The sequence below is a fragment of the Bufo bufo genome, chromosome 11 (assembly GCF_905171765.1).
Source record: "Bufo bufo chromosome 11, aBufBuf1.1, whole genome shotgun sequence".
Taxonomy (NCBI): domain Eukaryota; kingdom Metazoa; phylum Chordata; class Amphibia; order Anura; family Bufonidae; genus Bufo; species Bufo bufo.
Window position 1 is genome coordinate 45,648,503 of NC_053399.1, and position 13,309 is coordinate 45,661,811.

The window sequence follows — 13,309 nt, forward strand, 5'->3', positions numbered from 1 at the left end:
TCCATGGCTACGCCAGTCCTTCCCTCCTTTAGTTGCCTCTTCCAAGTTGTTCTCAGTGTTTTTGACATCTGCTGCAACCTTTTTTGTGAAAAACTAAAAATAAGTATATTTTGAACATATCTGTGTCAGGAAGTCCATCTTACGGTCAGGTCTCAGTTTTTCTCCCATTTCTCATGTAGAAAAAAGTTAATACCAGACACTTACTAATGTATTGTGATTGTCCATATTGCCTCCTTTGCTGGCTGGATTCATTTCTCGCCCATATTCATTGGGGGACACAGGAACCGTGGGTATAGCTTTGTCCTCTAGGAGGCGTTGACACTAGATAAAGCTGTTATCTCCTCCCCTGGCAGCTATACCCCCTCCAGCCTGAAGAGAGAGCTTCAGTTTTTTCTAGTGTCAATAGGAGGCAAGACCTCCCTCTGCAGGGATCTCCTGAAGATTTTTTTTATTAAATTTTTTTATTTTCCTCTTTTCAGGTGGGAAACAGTGGTCACCTAGCCTCCCTGTTCTTCCGGGGGAGCATGCCAGCGTTGGTCCGCCACGCTGCCTCCTCCCCCACAAGAAGACAAGGTGGACCAGGGCAGCCTCGCTCCCCTGCATTCCGCCAGCAGAAGGGTCACCTGGGTCCACCAAAGAAAGACCCTCCCGCCATACCAGACTACTTCCACTCCGGTGCCAGCTGCTGAGTAGGTGACCCTGCTGGAAGAAGGTGACCAAAGCGCCGCTCTGAAAGAGTTAATGCCACCACCAACGATATCGTGGACTCCTCGTGCGCCGCGGTGCATTTTCATAACATGGGACTCCGGCTGCAAGCTAGCTAACTTCTGCCCGACTCCGGGCTCCAGCGGCAGGCGGCAGTGTGTGTTTTTCCTCCAGGGGCGGGCACCTCCGGCCAGTGGGGGCAATTCGCGCTCCGCTACCAGGTCTCTTTTTTTTCCCCGGCCGTCGGGCAGTGTTTCCGGTCGGCCGTGTATGAAGCTTAGACTCAGGGCTCTGTGGCATACTAGGCCGCAACTTCATCCTTGGGTGAGTGTACCGCCCCTGGTCTTCTAGGCACTTAACCCTTCCTGGCTAGCCACTTCTTTTAGGCCGGCGCCGGTTTAGAAGGCAGTGCAGTTGCTGATACTCAAATTAATCCTTCATATGTTATTTAAAAAAAATAAAAAACGCATTTTAATACGGGCCCCGGCCCCCCTCAGCACACATCATAGCCGTGCAGTACCAGACTGGGCCCGTGCCCTGTCCCGGTCACAGGAGGACCTCTCATAGTCCCAATCCGCCCTACACGGTCGCTTAATTGATAATTCTGCATGCACCTGCGCAATACAGTAAAGGACCCCTGAAGGATTCCCAATACGTCCTCCGGGGCTGTTTGGCTGACAATTCTCCACCTGCGCAATCAAGGAGGACCTCTGACATTCCCAATCCACTTTCCTGGGTTGTTTGGTTGATAATTCTCCACCTGCGTAATCTAGTGGAGAACCTCTGGAAGTCCCAATCCACCCTTCTGGGTTGTGTGGTTTATAATTCTCCGCCTGCGCAATTCAATACAGGACTTCTGACCATCCCAATCCACCCTCCGGGGTCGTTCGGTTGATAATGCACCGCCTGCGCAATCCAGTGGAGGGACCTCTAGAAGTTCCTATTCCACCCCCTTGGTAGTTTGGTTGATAAGTCCCCACCTGCGCAGTCCGCGACTGCGACTTCGAAATCTCTGCACCTCCACCCATCTTCCCTGGGTCACACTCTGACACACCCTCCCTCCCCGGAGAGGGTCAGTCCGAAGGGGGGGATCACTGATTCAGACCCTGACGTGAATCCGAAGCAATCCCCCAAGATTACGTCCACGGTGGCCAGCAGTACTTGTCGTATGCATTGCTCCCTTCCATAGGCAGAGTAATTGCAATACAGTACTTGCCTTATACATTGTCCCCTGCCATAGGTGGACTAAGTACAATAACACTGTTTTCAGTGCCGGGCGTATACATTCCCCTTCCCGTAGGTGGCGGAATTGCATCTCCACTGGGTTCAGTACCTGCCGTACGCATCAGCCTCTTCCATAGGTGGCGGGATGACATTATCTCTGGTTACATTGTGTGCTGTATACATTACCCCCTTACTTAGGTGCAATAATTGCACTCCTACTGGGTACAGGACTCGCCATATGCACTAGTTCCCACCGTGGGCATTAGCCCCCTTTATAGGGGAGTATTTCCCTACCACTGGCTTAAGTACTCCACCTTCCATAGGTAGGGTAATTGCACTACTATTGCATACGGTCCCAACTGTCGCGCTATCCCTCTCCATAGGCGGAGTGTTGCACTTCACCGTGCTTCCAGCTACGTTACCCCCTTCCACAAGTGATCCACTAGCGAGGAATACCTAAACACCTCGGGATGCTGCAATTCAACTACGCCATGGCTCTACGTGCCTTCGCTTATTTCACGAGGGGGCGTGGCAACAGTCAGTACCCGCGGGTGCCCGGTACTCTTACTCTAGTGGTATATTGGTGCTGCCAGTGAATACGGTGGCTATTCCTTCTTTTCTTTTGGCGCTTGTTTTGGACATGCTTATAACATCCTCTGTCTTCTCAGGGGGTTGCCTAGCATCTCTTGTGTCCTAGAGACCCCCATCTCCATGGGCCTCCACCGTTCCAGTCAGTCATGATATTGTCAGCATCAATGCGTAGTGCGTGCACCATTGCACATATATGGTGAGTACGTTCCAGCGAGTCAAGTGTTCACTGACTCTGTATTCTCTATCCACCACTCCTCCTTCTCTGAGGAAGTGGTTATGCTGGCACTCTGGTTTAGCTACTACAGCGTGTTCCCCTATACAGGTGCAGCTTTTTCGCTAATGCTCGAGTTCGTAGTCGCTGCAGTGGGACATCTCCCTCAGGTAGGGGTCCTACCCTGGCACTAGCTTGGCAGTTTCTCCTGTTCAGCGCCCTTCCAGGTAACGTTTTTACGGTAGCTCTACTTCACTGGAGCAGTATAGTACGTGGCTTCTACGGATAGTCTCAGGCCCCCTCACTTTGCGCTGACAAGGCAAGTGCTGACTCCTACTGTGGGAGCGGTATTGCGTTCTACTACATACTTAGGTTTTTACTGCACAGCTCATTCGTCAGGTGGTGGACTCTTCTAGCACTGAATTCGGTGGCCTCTGCGGTTGGCCCCCTCCTCTGCTGCGGTATGCGGCTACCAACACAGTGTGACTCCTCTCAGCTGGCTTTCTCCTCAGGCAGAGTTTTTTTGCGCAGCCACTTAATCCTTGGCTACTTCTATATAGCGTCGGTCTCAGATGGGGAATGGGCTTCAGTCCTGGCCTATTCTTCTCCTGTCTTTTCCTCTGGCTCATGGTTCATAGCCACCCCGCAAGCCTTGGTAGCTCCTATGTTACTACCTTTCTCTCATCTGCTTTTGCACGGAGTATTCGTTTTGTGGCACTCCGGTCCTGACTGGTGGGCTGTGGCGCCCACCACATCCCTCCTTTTCCAGGGAATCCTTCCATTGCTCCTGGGTGTGCTAACGGTATCTACACGACAGATTCCCACCTTTCTCTCCCGAGCAAGAGATCCGGAAACATGCGGCGTGGACGCCCTGATGTCTCCTTGACAGGAGTTCTCCCTCCTTACGTGTTTTCCCCTTCCCCCTCCTACCCAGAGTTCTACGGAAGATCAGGATGGAGCGCATTCCGACAATCCTATTCGATCCGGATTTGCCCCCCCGTCACGCATGGTACACTGACCACGTTCTCCTTCTAGGAGACGTCCCTCGGTTACTGCCACTCAGAGACGACCTTCTTTCTCAGGGACCGGTCTTCCATCAGCATTTAAGGTCTCTTCGTTTGACGGCGTAGCCATTGAAACCGCCATTCTAATGCGCAGAGGGTTTTCGGCGGATGTCATCCGCACTATGATTCAGGCCAGGAAGCCTGCGTCGTCCAGGATCTATTACAGGACCTGGAGGTCCTTCCTGGGTTCTGTAAAATCCGAAATATTCCACCACTTCGTTTTTCTCTCCCCACGGTCCTGTCCTTCTTTAATCAGGGTTGGACCTTGGTCTGGCCCTTAGTTCTTTAACACTGGGTTCAGACCTGAGCGTATTTGATATGCGCGTTTAACGCACGTTTTTGTCGCGCGTTTTTGTGCGTTTTTTTGTCCATAGTCAACGCGCGTATTACGCGCGTTTATGTGATTGACAGCAGTGTCCTATGGCCGCAAACGCGCGACAAAACGCCCCAAAGAAGCTCAAGAACTTGTTTATGCGTCGGGCGTTTTTCAGCGCGTTCACGCTGTAAAACGCGAAAATGTGAACCAGTCCCATAGGGAAGCATTGGCTTGCGCTGTAAAACGCGCAAGTGTGAACTTAGGGTCAAGGATCAGGTGTCGGCGCTTCTATTCTTTTCCAGCTCCCTCTGGCCCCTTTGGGGCCTTTAAGGACTTTTTTTCAGGGAGTGGCACATATGGTTCCTCAGTACCGTCCTCCTTTTCCGCCCTGGGATCTGAATTTAGTCCTCTCAGCGCTCCAGGCTTCCCCCTTTGAGCCATTGCGAGAGATTTCTCTCCGACTCCTGTCCTGGAAGGTAGTTTTTCTTGTAGCTATCACTTCCATCAGACGGGTGTCCGAGTTGGCGGCGCCCTCTTGCAGAGAACCCTTTCTGGTTATTCATAGTGATAAAGTGGTTTGCCGGCCTGTCCCTTCTTTTCTTCCAAAGGTGGTCACTGACTTCCATATTAACGAGGAAATTGTCCTTCCCTCACTGTGCCCATCTCCTTCACGCCCTAAGGAAAAGGAGTTGCACCATTTGGACGTTGTCAGGGCTCTGAAGATCTATTTGGCAGCCTCCGGTCCCTTCCACCGTACAAATCCCCTTTTTGTCATTCCGGAGGGTCCTCGCAAGGGATTGGCTGTTTCCAAGTTGGCAATCACACGATAAATTCGGTCTACAATTGCTGAAGCATACCGCGCCCGAGGCAGGGTTCCGCCCTTAGGTGTCACGACTCACTCCACCAGAGCGATGTGCGCATCTTGGGCCCGGAGGAATCGTGCTTCGGCTGCACAGTTGTGTAAGGCGGCTACTTGGTCCTCCTTACACACATTCACAAAATTTTACCAGGTGCATACTTATGCATCGGCGGACGCTGCCTTGGGCCGCATGGTCTTGCAGACGGCAGTTTCTTAGATGCCTGCAGGGACGCTTGCTTCCATGGGTCTGTGGTTTTTTCCCTCCCTGTGGACTGCTTTTGGACGTCCCACGGTTCCTGTGTCCCCCAATGAATATGGGCGAGAAAAGTAGATTTTTGTATAACTTACCAGTAAAATCTCTTTCTCGCTCTTCATTGGGGGACACAGCACCCACCCAGTATTGTTGTTGAACCACAGCTGTGGTTGTTACTGGTTAGAACCCAGTTGGGTCCTTGGCATGGTTGGTGTTCCATGTTTTTTTCGTTGGTTTACTTGCTTCTCCTACTGCTTGTGCACAAACTAAAGGTCTCTCTCCAGGCTGGAGGGGGTATAGCTGCCAGGGGAGGAGCTAACAGCCTTTACTAGTGTCAACGCCTCCTAGAGGACATATCTATACCACGGTTACTGTGTCACCCAATGAAGAGCGAGAAAGAGATTTTACTGGCAAGTTATACAAAAATCTCCTTTTTTCCATCGCATTATACTCTGCTCGTATCCAGGGGCTATGACCACCGCTGCAGCGCAGATACGAGGTGGCCAGGATGGGATCTGTGGCGCCTGCGTGCCTATGTGCACTAACCCGGTCCTGGCCACCAGAGAGGCCGGCGCTTTTTCCTACAATATCCAAGCACGACCACCGCTGCTGGATTACAGGGTGGTCATAACCTCTGGTAACAAGCAGTGTATAATGTGATGAAAAAATGAATCCAGCCAGCAAAGGAGGCAATATGGACAATCACAGTACATTAGTAGGTTCCTTGTATTAGCTTTCTCTCCATGATAAATGCTGAAGTAAATAAACCCCTGTAATATGATAAAACAGATAGCAACAAAAATGCATGCAAAAATGGTAGTGGTAATACTGGGAACATTTTGATCTTTAATAATGTCTTCCTACACATCTCAGCTTTCCTCTTGAGCTCCCATAAAATATATGTAACCTTAAACAATTGTGCGTATATCCTCAGTAAGGAGCAGGGATTGCGCCCTGCCAGACTCTATTTTCAGCAGCTTATCTGCCCTGAGCGCAGAAGGATTGGTTATGGTGAAATTCAGCTGCCCAGTACATTTTTTTTTGCACCATCGGCGTTGGGACCCCCACCATTCACACTAGAAAGTTGGCTGGTCCGGCTGAAATAGACATACTTAACTAATGTTCATCTATGGGCACCTTAAGTTATGGCATAACATTAGGATTAGGGTGGGGGTCCGCTGAATAAATGGGGCTCTTTGGAGTTCTGTGCACAACAGGTGATCGGGAGCACTGGTGGACAGGAACTGGCTAACAGACCTACGTCCCTCCAGATAGTCGAGGGTCCCAGAGTTGGACCTCCAAAGTACAGAGTTATCATGTGTTCTAGCAGTATGCCCTACTATTCCAAGATGGAAATATCTGCGTAAGGAGCACCAAATTACACAGGTGCACTGCAATAACCATACAAGTGCACTTCTGTGGTGTGAGAGCTTCGTTACCCACTGAGTACGGGAATTTTAACCTTCAGACATTTTTACACCCTGTATGCAAATTATGACTCCAGTATAAAGGTGCTATTATACTTGCCTCTGCATGTGCTAATGGTACCCTATGTAGGCGTATAGGCAAATATGGCTGGAGTAAAACCCCATGTATCGTATGCAGTTTTGTGCTGCCGTAACTGGGTTAGCTGCCAGGATTAAGGGTACATTTACACGACCGTATAATTTTATCCGCCTCTGATCTGCATCCGTTCCGCATTTTGCGGAATAGATGCAGATCCATTCATTCCTATGGGTGAATAAAATGTGTATTCGTGTTTCCACATTTCTCGTCCGCAAAAATATGAAGCTTGTACTACTATTGTCCGCACAGATGGGTCCGCCGCCCTATTCAAGTCAATGGATCTGCAAATTGCAGAAGACATACGGAAACCATTCTGTATGTTATCCGTTTTTTGCGGATCAGTTTCCGTGTAATTGAAGTCCCTGCTCGCTGAGCTTGGTGCAAACTATTCTGATATTACTATTGCAAAATGCGGACACCCGGAATGGAACGGATGCGGAAACATGACAGAAACAAATTTACGGACACACGGTTCCGTTACTTGCGGACCATAGAACGGAAAAGGATTATACACAGTCGTGTGAATGTTCCCTTATACATACATAGAATTTCTGCATCCAAAGATGCCTTATCCAGGCGTAAGGCATCCATATCTGACCAGCTGCTACGTAGAGTGGACATATGAATATTATTAGTATAATTTTTATTATTATTGTATTTTTCTCCCACATTTTAGTTCTTTAATTAGTAGCAGTGTCCTAACGATTCTCAGGTCTAGGCCAGGAACTGGATTAAACAAAAAAGTATAACTAGTTTCAACCATGTTCTGTATGCAATGTTTTCACCCCTCACTGCGATGCCAGCAAAAATATTGAGCGCCAAAATAAACTTTTATGTCCATAATTTAGGATTTTTCACACCAAAAAATAGAGGAGGGCTTCAAGCCAGGTCCCCTAATGGTAAAAACAGCAATTCTATTAGCAATCATGGCACCAGTTGAAGGTTTGTCAGCAGGACGTCATACACAAATCATTTCATTTCTTGGATCAGCAAATAAATTGAATCCTCCATATGGGTCTCAATTCATCCATGGGATTTAGACTTGTTTAGACGGCAGCCTCATTTCCTGGATTTTAAAAGCATCTTAAAAAAAAAAAAGAGAGACAAAAGTTACTAGTTGTGCCAAGTACAGTGGAGTTAGCCCTTCTCCATTTTCTCTATACACACGGAATCTGTAGGTTGCAGTTCAGGCACAGTCTCTGATGGACTACATGTGCCAGCATGCTCTGCCAACAGGAATATTCTATGGGCAACCCAGACTAAGGAAATACTTTATGCAGCTTGTAAGTTTGATTGATGAATGGTTGGTACTTTGCAGATGCTGCAATATTTATTTAAACCTGCAAGTGACTTTTAATTTTTGCAGATCTCCTACAAAATGTAAGTTGACCGTACAATACGGACATACAGTTTGTTTTCCCGACTGCCCTAGAAACATGCATGCTTAGCCAAGCACGCCCGTACATTTCAATAAAGAGCGAGGAATAAGTTGCTTCCAGGTTGTCTACACGATAAATACTTGGCCATTTCAAAATTGGCGAGTTGGACGAGTTCTGTTTAATGTGTAGGAGCAATTTTTGCAGCTTTTATCCTCCAAGTGGAATGAACGGAGGCATGTGATGGCGGACATTGCAACGGTCCCTCTGCTTGTCCTGTTCAGGGAATGCAAGATCCAGTACTGTGCAGCATAGTAGTCTGCAAGCTTTTGGCCCCATAGACTCAAGTGTGTAAAATAAAAGAAAATGTAAGAAAGGAAATAATATACAGTGGAGTCACATTATTATGTGTTTGCCGTGACACGTTTGCCGTGCATGCTGGTTGCCGGGGCAATGTGTAGTTTATGCAGCATGTGTGTACACTTCTCCTTTAAGGTTTGTTTCCCTTCCCTGTCTGGTGCTTGTAGGGTTAACTACCTGGCTGGGTGTGGTCACTAGGTGCTTATATTACCTGTGGCTGGTAGCCTGGAGTTTAGTTGTCCTCCATCCTCTGTTGGTGCTGGAGCTATGCTGCTGTCCTGGGTATTCCATCTGCCCAGTTATTGAGAGCCACCTAGTGAGACATCAATGTCATCCCGTTGTTACCATGTCTTCCTACCTTACCCATTTCTATGTATGGTGTGGTTTATGTTCAGGGTTCGTGTTGTAGGTCTAGGTGTTGTTCCATGTCTGGTCTGTTTGGTGTGTACGGTCCTGCGTGGATGCTAGACATTTCACGTGTCTGTGCCTTCGGTGAGAGGGCTCCTGGGTTCCCAGGAGGGGGAACAGAAAGTCACTGTGCAGCTCTGCCTGAGGCCGACATGCACCCTGTCCGCATGGGGGTCCAGGCAGTTACTGGTGTGCTGGATTCCGTGTTTGTTGTTTGTACTGTGTCCTGTATAGCGTTTGGGTTCCAGTACATTTTCATTGGTTCCAGTTGTTGTGACGTGGACTGCTGGTGTTCCTTCCAGCAGCCGCGGCAGGTAAGTGACCAAGTATACCTGTGCCCTTGATCCTTGGGGAAATATTTGCCATTGAGTTCTTACCTGACGATCCAGTTTTGCTTATCACTGTCTTCTCTTTATATGTGCATGTTATGGGGATTCCTTTTGTTGTGGAATGTTGTAGGGGTTAGGTGAACCCGCTCTGGAACATGACAGTTTGTTTTGTCTTCCCCTTTCATTGCATCTAGGCTGGTGGGAGACTCCTGTTCAATCTTGTCTTGGAAGAACAGGTTGTCTCAGTCCTGTCACTATTGCAGGGATATTTAGGGTTAGTAGGGCCCGAGGTTCCTGTGTATGAGTCCACCTACCATCTGGGTCCGCTCATACAGATAGGAGTCAGGGCGAGGATTAGGGATGCTTTAGAAGGTTACTTGCTCCCTTTTCCGTGTGTCCTGGCCTAGTTTCTATTCCCGTTTACTGTCGGTGTTCGGTGGGGAGTTTTCACCACTCCCCACCATGACAGTTGTAGCCTGCTATTGGCCGCTCCCCCCTGTTTCCGGATGTTTTGATCTGCACGGCAGCCGTGTCGGGGGAGCAGGTAAGTATGCTCTGGGAGTCATTATAGAGATTGGATAGAATCTTGTACTTTAATATTTCTTATCATAGTTCATGCCATTATTGCAGGACTGGCGCGTTTCAGTTTCCCAAACACGTGATTGCTGGTGCAGTGGCAGTCCCCATGTTTACATGGCAGCACATGTGATATGTATTAAGGTCATATTAATACAAAAAGAAAATAATCCATTTGACTTAATGTTTCCTGTTGAGGGGCCCATTATGTAAAGGTGTTCTCATTCATTGTCCCTACATACACATAAAGGTGTATGGTTTGTGTGCGCATGAGAGGTCATAATTACAGCCAATGCGGGAGCGTTTCCCCTTCGATGATGATCGCCTTATTAGCGCAATGTACTCATTTGAGGGCCAGGACGGATCCTTTCTCCAGTAATTACATTTTCACCTATTGCTATTACAAGAGGCTAACATTTGGGCCCCTTATCACAATTGGTTTCATGTTTTCTTCTTTTCCCGGCAGTAAGGACAGCGGGCGCTCTGTGTCTGCGCCGCTTCTCTGTATGCTATAATGGCCTGTAATTACTGAGTTTGCAGCACAATGCATGGGTGTTTGTTTAAAGCTGAATAGCCTGCTCTGAATAGGCTCTTCTATTAAGTAAATAGAAGTTGCACAAAGCCGTATTATCAAAGGTATCCTAGGGATGGCATTCCCCACACGTGTGTCTTTGTGAGGACTGTCCATAGTGGCTGGAGAGTTGTCATTCTGTACATGTCACCCATTCTCTTTACAGGATATATAATAAATAAATATATAATATAATAGAAAAAAAATCAAATTCTTGCAAAATCTACATTCGTAACACAATGTTATCACATTTTTAGCCATTAGACCTGTTTGCCCCTGTAATCCCTTTACATCCTTTAATTATTGGAGATAAGAGCAAATTTAAGACCCACCTAAAACAGACCCACCTTTATGCTTTTTTTGTCTTACGTTTTTTTTCTTCTTATCTGATCGGTAGGGGTCCGACACCCGGGACCCCTACCAATCAGCTGCACCGCAGCATTCTCATACCTTACGCTAGGACGGTGACGTTGCATTTATCGTTCACGTGGCCTAGGCGCAGCTCAATCCCTTTCAAGTTAATGGGGCTGAGCTGCGATACAAAGCACTGCCACAATACGATGTAGAAGAGGCTGTGCTCATTCAGACAGATGATGGGCGAGGGTCCCGAGTGTTGGACCTCCACCATCAGATACTGGTGACCTATCCCAAGGATAGTTCATCAGTATAACAGCTCATGTGTGTGCCCTGTGAGTCCATAATATATGGCCACCGACCCTGTTCAGTCCATGTCACAGATGCAAGATATGGATCGGATGCACACGGAAGCACTATGAAGCGCCTCTATGGGATTTCAGTCCATGCATCCACACAGCAAAAAAAATGTAACATGTCCTACTTTGGTCATGGGCACACCCTCACTGGTGGACCATTTTTGCAGACTGCTGACAAGTAATTAATAATGTTCTAGCAGGAATAATAGAGAAATGGCACAATATAGAGTCATAAGACTAATTGTTCCCGAATTGTTGTTATATGGGGAATACAAGTAGTTAATAAGACAGACATGTCAGGAGAGGTCACAGGTCCCCTGTGGGGAGGGCAGAGTAGAACTGCCACTTGCCTCTAGATTTACAGAGTTTTCCCCCATGAATCTGCATTCAATACCCCATAATGAGAAAAATTAAAACTGTTTTGCAAATTTATTAAAAAGGAAAAAGTTAAATTTCAAATAGACGTAAGTCCTTTTGCTATAGAAATTTAGCTCTGGGTCCTTATTTCTCTTGATCATCTTGGAGATGTTTCTACTCCTTGATTTGGAGACCACATGTGGTCAGTTCAGCCGATTTGGACATGATTTGGAAAGAGACAGCCCTGTCTGTATAAGGTCTCACAGCTGGCAATGAAGATCAGATACAAAAACCAAGCTGTGAGGAGGAAAGAACTGCCTGTAGAGCTCAGAGACAGGATTGTGTGGAGGGACCGATCTGGAGAAGGGGACAATAAAATTCTGCTGCACTGAAAGCACAGTGGCCTCCATAATTCTTAAATGAAAGAACAACCAGGACTCTTCCTAGAGCTGGTCACTCTACCAAACTAAGTAATTGGGGGAGAATGGCCTCTCCTCAGTAAAAAAAAAAAAACATGAAAGTTTGCAAAAAAAATAAAAGCACCTAAAGGGCTGTGTTGAAACAAGATTCTCCATTCTGATGAAACCAAGATTGAATCTTTTGGCTTATGTTCTAGGTGTCCTGTTTGGAGGAAACCAGGCACTGCTCATCAACTGCCCAATATCATTCCTACAGTGAAGCCTGGTGGTGACAGCTTCATGCTGTGGGGGTGTTTTTAGCGGCTTGGACAGGGAGACTGGTAAGGATTGAAGGGAAGCTGATTGATGCAAAGTACAGAGATATTCTTAAAATAAACCAGATCCAGAGTGCTTCAGGCCTCAAACTGGGCCGAGGGTCCACCCTCCAACAAGACTGATGCTAAGCACACAGCCAAGACAACACAGGAGAGGCTTAGGCCTGTATTACACCAATAGATTATCTGACATATTTTCTGACCAATCATTGGTCAGATGGCCTATCACACACAGATATTTTGTTATACAGGGTGGGCCATTTATATGGATACACCTTAATAAAATGGGAATGGTTGGTGATATTACCTTCCTGTTTGTGGCACATTAGTATATGTGAGGGGGGAAACTTTTCAAGATGGGTGGTGACCATGGCGGCCATTTTGAAGTCGGCCATTTTGAATCCAACTTTTGTTTTTTCCAATAGGAAGAGGGTCATGTGACACATCAAAGTTATTGGGAATTTCACAAGAAAAACAATGGTGTGCTTGGTTTTAACGTGACTTTATTCTTTCATGAGTTATTTACAAGTTTCTGACCACTTATAAAATGTGTTCAATGTGCTGCCCATTGTGTTGGATTGTCAATGCAACCCTCTTCTCCCACTCTTCACACACTGATAGCAACACTGCAGGAGAAATGCTAGCACAGGCTTCCAGTATCCGTAGTTTCAGGTGCTGCACATCTCGTATCATCTGAAGGCAATCGTCTATGCTGTGAAGATACGAGATGTGCAGCACCTGAAACTACGGATACTGGAAGCCTGTGCTAGCATTTCTCCTGCGGTGTTGCTATCAGTGTGTGAAGAGTTTTTTTCAAGACCACCCATCTTGAAAAGTTTCCCCCCTCACATATACTAATGTGCCACAAACAGGAAGTTAATATCACCAACCATTCCCATTAAGGTGTATCCATATAAATGGCCCACCCTGTACACACCAACTATTGGTCTGATTGGACAGATATTGGTCAGATAATCTGTTGGTGTAAAACAGGCCTTAGGGACAACTCTGTGAAGGTCCTTGAGTGGCCTAACCGAGAGCCCTGACTTGAACCTAATTGAACATCTCTAGAGAAACCTGAAAATGACTGTCCACCG

At 47.2% G+C, this 13,309-nt stretch overlaps 1 protein-coding gene across 1 annotated transcript in view; it reads left to right on the forward strand.

Annotated features, from left to right (window-relative positions):
* The window catches only part of RALGAPA1 (Ral GTPase activating protein catalytic subunit alpha 1), a 188,629-nt gene that overhangs the window by 100,476 nt on the left and 74,844 nt on the right, over nucleotides 1–13,309 (forward strand).